The following is a 6,492-nucleotide window of genomic DNA, read 5'->3' as shown; positions in this document are numbered from 1 at the left end:
AACTACTTGAGAGAAAAGTAGGAGAAAATGGAAGATGAGGTGTGTTGTAAACTCCTCCCAACAACCCCTATTTATACTAARGATTTATGGGGGCAAAATAGTCTTTTCACCCTTCCAAGTTACATACTAACTAGAAAAGTACTTAAATCAAACTACAAATTAGAAATTAACTAAAATTAGTCTTGTTACATATCACTAATCAGTTCAAAATACAGCAGAAAACAGCTTTAGAAAGCTTTCAAAAAGTCTTCCCAAGAGTCATGTCACTTCCCCAAGTCTCCTCCATCTTTCAGTCAAACGTCAGTTCATGCTACCACATTTCTACAGCATCAAACTGCTCCAATCTGTCCAAAATGAGATCAATTTAGGTTAATTTCCACAAAACATAGGTTCCTCATTTATCTTAGCTTACAAACAGAGAAAGGAGATAAAATGACTCAATATTGGGATATGAAAGCAAAATAATCTATCTAAAAGAGAATAAAAAGGTACTTTACGTACTAAATACTTAGTACGTATCAGGGTACAATCGAGAGGATGATATCTCCACGTAATCGGGGTTTTAACATACCCTTTACACCTAGCCAAAATCCAACAGATGGTTATCCATGATTTGATCGAGGAGGATATCTTTACGTGGAGAAGAACTATAAAAAAACACATTTGTTTAGAAAGCACCAGAGGATGTAGCAACTAATGAACAAAATGCCTTTCAGAGTTGTCTTGACGCAGCTGTCCTTGCAGAAAAATTAATTTTGTTGAACATCGAGTTCGTCGACCTTTCGTTGGAGAAAGATATAGACCACCATCTTTTTATGAATCTCCATATCTCCAATGCTACAGTACATTCAAACAATACGTGGGAAGTAGACTCAGATCTAGCCCCACAAACCGAAAATAACATGAATCTATGTCCAGGTTTATCTTGTTAAGGTTGACCCGAGCATGAATTAGGTCGGGTGGCTGGTGGTTTCTATAGATGAACTAGCATAAAAGACATGCTTGTGGCCTTACTTAGTTGACTGACGATGACAAAGGCTTGTGAAACTAAGTAGTTTGGAACCCTAACCCAGACCTGGAAGGGAACTATATGCCATACTCCTAAACATTCATAACAGTTATCGGATCTCCTCTAAAATGAACCTATCTACTAAGCAGCCGATCATAACTCTCCACATAAATATGTTAACTTTATGAGGAATCAGATGATTCCATATGGTTTTCTTTTTTCCCACCCCCCAAATAGTTCTTCTCAATGATACATCTCAATGATCAACTAAAAACATATCGTTCAGAGCTAGTTCCCATCTCCAACTGTCAGGTTTGTTGGACATGGATCAATCTTTAATGGTTTCCTTGAGTTGGTTGACTTCCTTAACTCCATTCCTATCACAAATGGGTCTACGCCAATCCCAGGTGTATCCATCCTTGATCCTGTTAGCCACAATCGCATGTTTCTCGTTTTCGAAGCAAATAGTCTTAGAAATCGATAAGCAAAGGTAGAGGAGTCCTTCCATCAGTCAGTTCAGAAAGCAGTCTTTATACCATTTCCGACCCGTTTCACGCACAATTCGTCAAAGTTATGATTACATTTTCTCAAAGAATGGACAACATCAATTACATTACCCCATGAACTAGAGCTAAAGTTGATCTCATGGTCCAAGTTTAATCCTCCCTCTTTACCATAAATGGATTTTATCACTTTCACCCAACTTGCACTGGAATCACCCCTAAATCTCCAAGCCCACGCAAACTAGAGTACTTGACTGGACTCGACATGAAAGAATTAGACAAGACAAGTTGTTTATCTGGTGTTTGGTATGGCATGGACTGTAGAGGATTAGGATGGACAAGTTGCCCATAAATATTGTTTAATGATTTTATATATATATATATATATATATATATCATATAATAGCTATCAATGACATAATAAAATAGATAAATAAATAATTTTCTTTATAAACATGTTTACACAATTTTCGTATATTATATACATACATATATACACACACATAAATACATACATATCTCTAACAATACTAAATTTGAATGAAAAGTCTATAATTAAGGGCAATTTGAAGGAACCCTATTTGACAAGTGAACACTATGTTTTATTTAATTTGTAATTACCTTGTGAATTGGCGAAAGCGGCAATGGTGGTGGTTGGCGGCTTTGGAGGTTTTGGCAGTATTAGTGGTGGTTGGAACATTCAAAGGAGGTGGTGGTGCTTAAGGTAGAGGCAGTGATGATCCATATGGTAATTATCACTGGTGGTAAAAGTAAAGGTGGTGATTGGCTGAGGCAGAGCTAGTTGGCGACGACAGTAGCAGTAATGGTAGATATGGTGGTGGTTGGTGGCCTACATTAGTTGTGATAGTTTTGGAGATAATGGACAGTGGTAGTGGCGATTGACTATGGTTTATATAGTTGTGGAGGTGGGTGGTTAGTGTCCGCATTTGGAGGCGGTGGTTATATTTATGGAGTTTGTGGTTGCCGACAGTGGTGGACATGGAGATGGTGGTGGGAGTGGTAGCGGTATGGGTAGTCAATGGAAATGAAGGTGGAGGTGATTGACGATGGTGGTGGTCCATATATCCATTTTGGTTGCCCACCTCATGTGTTATCATTTTCTAGAAGAAAGAAATCCCAAATCATCCCAAAGAAACTCTAAAGCAAATCAAACACCCTTTTACATTTAGGAGGTGTTTGAGATTGTTTGTTTAAACTGTTTATTGACTTATTCTGGTGTGCTCTGATAGTAGACAGTTTTTAGTGTTTGGATGGGAAAAAAGACTTATACCGTTGCCAAACCGACGATAAGGAGTTTTTGATAAGTTACTTTTTTTTTACTTATTAGAAACAACTTATTAGCTTTGAAAACCAAATTACTTTTTTAACCCTTAACCTAATACTTCTCATCAGATCACGTTCGTGTCCTTCCACTGTTGACCCTATAACAATTTCTTTACCCCTAAGCATGGTTTAAGCCTGGAAGAATTTCTTTTTCTTTGATTTGTTCTTCATCGCTACCATCTTCAATAGCAAAACCCTTCAACAACATCTTTAAAGCTCTTCATTTTTGACGGTTTGATGCCACGAGCAATTGGATCGCTAAGTTTGATGTCATTGACGTCGGTTATGGAGTCAGTTTTGGAGAATGACGAGTGGTCGAGCAGTTCAAACCACAGGCGACTTTTGGATAAGCCAGATCAGACGGTTTCAGTGCTGTTGTTGATGAAAGTGAGGAAGGCAAGGTGCCTGAGATTCCCATTTGGAAAGGGTTTATGGGTTTGAGATGGGGAGGATTGTCGGTGATGAGGCCATTTTTACCGGAAATTAAAGGGGGAAATTTGTTGCCAGAGGATTTGGAGAGATGATTTTGCTTGTAAGCGACGGATTTGGTTGAAAAGAGGGTATGGCGTCGACGGATCTTATGTCAATAACAATGTCCTTTTTGATCATTTTACATGTGTAAGCAAAACACTAAAAAATAATTTATTAGTTTATTATGTTCTGATACCACCATAAGCTAATCCATACATTTTTTATAAAACTCCGGTTTGACACAACATAAGTTGATTAGTACTTTTATAAAAAAAGCATAAGTTGTTTTAAATAAGCAATCCAAAACACCCTCTTAACCTAAATAATTTCCAAAAGAAAAAAATCCCACAACAACCCCTCCCATACACACACACACACACGAATGACGTATCTGTTTCAACTCAGGTGGATTCCAGGCTAGGGTTAAAAAAATGGTTCCTTTACATGTGCCATCGATGACAGATTTGTTTACTATACCCGATTTTACTCCATATCTCCTTCTACTTCGAAGGAAACAAAGCAATGAACATCGTATTCATTCGAATATGTGTTTGCTGCTCTAGTTCATTTTTTTTTTGTCCCACACTGATGAATCTCGCTCTCTGTCTTTTGTTCAAGCCAAGAACAAAGACCAAATTAGAGGTTTTTTTCTAGTTTTTTAGATTTAATTTGATTCATATGGATTTCGTATCGTAAATAGCAAAACCTAGTTTTTGTCGATTTTTAGATTTAAGTTTTTGACCTAGGTTTCTGATAGTATTTTTTTTAGGAACAAGAGAAAGATGGTTTCTTGTTTTTTGACTTTTGAGCAAGAAGATGAGGATGAACATAAAATTCCTCCCAAGTCCAAATATTTAACTATATTAAATTCTTGAATATGCAATAAAAAAACAAATGATGAGAAGACATAATTACCCTTGTAGTTAACAGAGTTTGTGGATGGCCGTTAATATGAGGGACTAAACTGAACATATGGACATGTCAAATCAATCATATGTTATATGTTGACAATGACCTGACGTAACAACTTGCTTAACTTATGTCATGGCATCCAAATTAAAATCAAAATGTTACATATTGCTGGTAATTTTTCAAAATGCAATGCCAAAAATTAAGAATAATTTAAAATTATATTATTATAAAAAAAATAAGAATACAATGCTATAATAGAAATTTTGTGAAAGTATGTTATTATTTTGTGCATTTAGTACCATTTTATAATAAAAACTTAGAATCTAGTTACATCACACAGATATGTGTAAATTTTACCGATAAGCATTTATCGGGTAAGTGTTTGGTAAATGGTTATTTAGACGTTACATCAAATATTTAGGGTTTTGTCTTATTTGCTCCTGTATTAAACCAATTAAAATATCATCAACCATACAAATTGCAAGGCCTTTCAATTCCAATGATCTACAATTCATCATATTCATATGTACATACACAGCCTTGAATCTATATATTCAGAATATGTTTTTGTAGTCATATCTTGCTTTTGTTTTTGGTCTAGAATCCTTGGAGATATACATAAAGTAAGATATGGGTTAAGTGTGAAACTTGACTCATGTCTTCTTCACACGTTTTTATAAATTCATAAAAAAATGGTCATTTATTTAGAATACTTGACTCAAAGTCAATTTTATGATTTGGTCTTTGTGGTTTTTGATTAGATAGAAGACAAATAAATTATCACCATTTTCATAAATATTTCAATTGATTGGGCTGTATTGATTGTACAAATGTGATGAGTTGCATTTGAAACGTACTATATATATATATATATATATATATATAGGGAAGATCAAATGTTAACCAACAATTTTGTGTTAACTTTGCAAACCATGTCAACCAATCAAATTTCATTCTTCTAGTAGGTTTATGTCATGTTCACAAGTTAATTACAATGATATTTCAGTAAATTGATTGATATGTAACTCCCAAACAATTAATGGGGAGTTATAAATCATCAAATCCAAAAAAATATGCATTTATAATATATATATATATATATATATATATTAATTTTGATCTTCCATGTTTATTTTTTTTGAGTTTTTAATTCGCATAGAAAACACTGTAGTAAAATTTTCGGCATCGATCAGGCTAATATGGATAAACGCAATGGAAAAGAAATCGACAACAGTGAGAAGATTAAAATTAAAATGGTTTATGATGACAATCAGAGTTCGAGTTCGGGAAGTGAAGAAATTAACCAAAGCAAATGTCTTAGTAATAGATTAATATTTTTATTAGATTCATTTTAATCAAAATTATGTTCATTACGATGTGTTGTATTTTTAATAATTCATCTTGTATTGATAATTTTTTTCTTTAATTGCACCACGTGTTCATAGCATATATGTTATGTGTTCATACTATTTCTACGATATTCTCTCACTATGTGGCTTGTTCATGTTCATCACTCGTTCATACTATTTCTACGATATTTCTACGATATTATTGTTCACAAGTGTTCATATGTACACTAGCTGCATATCTCAACACTGACTCGCTTCTGAATGTGTTCATAATGAAGAAACTATTATTCACGAGTTGTTCATATTGTGTTCATACTTTTTATTTATTTATTTTCTTTCGTGTAGCAACTATTCTTATTATGTTCACATTGTGTTTATAAATGTTATGCAGTCCAAGTTCATATATATGTCAATTTTTGTTTGTATTTTACACAATGGTTCATATATATATATATATATATATATGTGTGTGTGTGTGTGTGTGTGTGTATGTGTGTTCATATGGTTCTTACATTAACAAAAATAATGTGATTTTTTGATTTTCTAACTCTCAATTAATGATATGAGAGTTACACAAAAAAGTAAATTACCTAAATACCCTTTTCCCTTTTGTTTACATATGTTTTTTGAAATCTAAATTTAAAAAATTAATTTTTTATCATGATTAATCACAACCGTTTATTGTAAGAATCAATAGCCAAGATTGGTTAACAATGTTAATACAATAATATTGGTTAACATTTGAACCAGCCCATATATATATATATATATATATATATAGGGGCCTAATCAAATGAGAACTAATTAGTTTGTGGTAACTGTGAGAACCAATATTAACCACAAATCAATAGATAAATTAGGAAATTTATAATTTTGGCAATTTTGAATTAAAATATTAATGCAA

Source organism: Cynara cardunculus, assembly GCF_001531365.2.
Source record: "Cynara cardunculus var. scolymus isolate 2C chromosome LG 5, CcrdV1, whole genome shotgun sequence".
Taxonomy (NCBI): Eukaryota; Viridiplantae; Streptophyta; class Magnoliopsida; order Asterales; family Asteraceae; genus Cynara; species Cynara cardunculus.
This window is presented reverse-complemented; position numbering follows the sequence as displayed.